This window comes from Montipora capricornis, chromosome 1 (assembly GCF_036669925.1).
Source record: "Montipora capricornis isolate CH-2021 chromosome 1, ASM3666992v2, whole genome shotgun sequence".
NCBI classification, from domain to species: domain Eukaryota; kingdom Metazoa; phylum Cnidaria; class Anthozoa; order Scleractinia; family Acroporidae; genus Montipora; species Montipora capricornis.
Window position 1 is genome coordinate 12,328,500 of NC_090883.1, and position 2,500 is coordinate 12,330,999.

A 2,500-nucleotide genomic window follows, 5' to 3' on the forward strand; every position below is an offset into this window, starting at 1 on the left:
TGTTTCTTTTCAGGTAAACACCTCGCTTTCTATTTCTTATATATTTAGAAGTCACCTAAGATAAAATGATTTTTGTATCTTAACATAAATATCTCCACCCAAAGGAAACAGTTTTTCTTCGACATGCATTTAGCTACTCTTGCGCCACACAAGTCGGGAACAGAAACATTTGAAGTCAGTCTACCCACGACCAAACGGTGCAGTTTGTGACGTCAAATGACGTGATCTTTGCCCCTCAAAGCTTTGTTGTTGGGCAATGACTGCGAATGTATCTGGAACTATATCGGGGTAAATTACTGCACAGTCATTGCACCCATTCTCTGTCCATCATAGCTATCAACTTGTACGAATTGTAAACCTATACACAAAGTATAACGACTAACGTGTCATCACAAATAAAGGAAAAACATATTTTTATTAAACAAAAGACTAGTAGTACTACCATAGTTCGAGAGTAGTTTATTTGATTTAATGTCAAATTGTATGGTATTTTATTTAAAGTTGTTTTTGCTCCATTTAATATCAACTCAGAATTTCATCAATATAAAAGTAAGTCAGGAGCCCATCTGGAGCGTGCAACTTCCATACAGCTTCTGTGAAACGGCGTTTTCACAAGTAGGTTTATTTTTAGACTAGCCCTTCCCGCGAATTAGGTCAAAAAACAAAGGCAGTTCCGGTTCGGTGACCCTATGACGTCAGCTTAATTTCTTGTAATTGGTCATCGGGCTCCTGTGGGAGTCTCATTCGCGGGAAATTCAATCTAAAAATAAATCGGTCTGTGAAAACGCCGTTACACGATCACCGTAGAGTTGTAGGCTCCGCGTCATGGGTTCCTGAGTAAGTACAGTACTTCTTTGTTCGAGGTTCGTACTGTAAGTTACGGACCGGTTTTTTGCTTTAGAAGCGTGGGGGCCATAAATCAACGGGGAAAACGAGGATCCGTAACTTACAGTATACCCTGGGTGCCGTCATAGGTTGCCCAAGCTCGATATATGGGTATATCTACTGGAGTATATAAGGATTTGTTTGGAGAAAACGCGGTTTTTTCTCAAAATTCCAAAAGATACTTACGATTTGAAATAAAGAATATCTTACCTCGCTTCAGTTTTAAAGGAAAGGAAAAGGAAAGGAACTTCATTTAAGTGTCAAGTCGTTCCATCGCTGGAACACTAATTGGGGTCACTGTAAACTGAAATTAGCAATTAACGCAAATCAAGTCAAATGTTGGTTTTTAAGGAGAGTGGAAAACCGGAGTACCCGGAGAGAAACCTCTCAGAGCAGAGTAGAGAACCAACAAACTCAACCCAGATACTCGTGTATTGAGCTTGGGCTACCTGTGGTACCGCAGCATCATGTTATTTTTTCAAAGGTCCGTGGGAGTGCCACGCGGGTTGGAAGACAATGACCGAGGACCAAAAAGAAACCTCTGGTGGCACGAGCCCGGAGTCTCAGGGCATCTTCACATGATCCCAGTTGACCGGGCTGGCTCGGTTACCGAGATGAAATTGGTTTTTGTTCATTTGGCGACTGTCAGCCCACTTTCCGAGATGAATAATGTGAAAAAGTGATGACGCGACCATTCAGGCGTGAAATCTAACGAACAAGCCTGGCGAGAATTTCCTGATTTTCTTTATTTAAACAACCTCAAAATTCTTTTGACTTTACGTTAACTATCAAATGAAACTACGGTATTCCAATCTTCATTACCGAAGAAAAGAGAATTAAAAGCTTGTTAATGTCCCTTCTGTGACGAAAATGCATGGTATTATTTTCCTCCCGGTAACCGGGGTGAAGTGTTCATGTGGCGAAATTTCCAGCCCGCTTACCGAGATTCCGGTTGGAAAAACCGAGATCTCGGCAACTGAGCCAGCTCGCCCTCTCATATGAACACATCAAAGTTTTTACAAAGGATTTAAAGGTAAGGCGAGATCTTGGAAACCGGGCCAGCCCGGTCAACCGGGCTCATATGAAGAGGCCCTAAAAGGGGTTGTAAGGTGGGCTCAATTGCTACGTCATAGCAAACCATATCTAGTAGCTCCGCCTCCAGGTCACGTATCTCGTTATGACGTTGTATGATTAGGCCGCCTCGCTGGCATATCATGGCGTAGTCCACGGTAGCAGCCGCCTACGCATACAGATGGGCTATCGGGAATGGGCCAGTCATAGCGTAGCCTCAGTGCATCACGAAATTCCCGCTTGCTTAGGTCAAAATTTAAGTCTTTCAGTGGAATTGAAGTAAGCCAACTAGAGGTGTCCTTTTCGCATGCCAGGTCTACGGCTCTTTGTGTCCTTACTGGGAGAGAGACCTTCAGCTCCTCTAGCCCCTTCAGATCAACACCTTTTTCTTTTCGAACAGCATACATCAGCCTTCGCACCTCTGCATCATCTGGGGTCCCATGGGTTTGCGCCATTATCTTATCAACAAGTGGAGCGCTCATCCTGATGGATGCTGAATACTCTGACTTCGCACTTTCAGATGGGTTTGTCATTCCCAGGCCTC

General features: G+C 43.5%; 1 protein-coding gene across 2 annotated transcripts in view; it reads left to right on the forward strand.

The window, feature by feature from the left end:
• The window catches only part of LOC138054342 (origin recognition complex subunit 2-like), a 71,504-nt gene that overhangs the window by 52,537 nt on the left and 16,467 nt on the right, over window positions 1–2,500 (forward strand). The window lies entirely within an intron of this gene.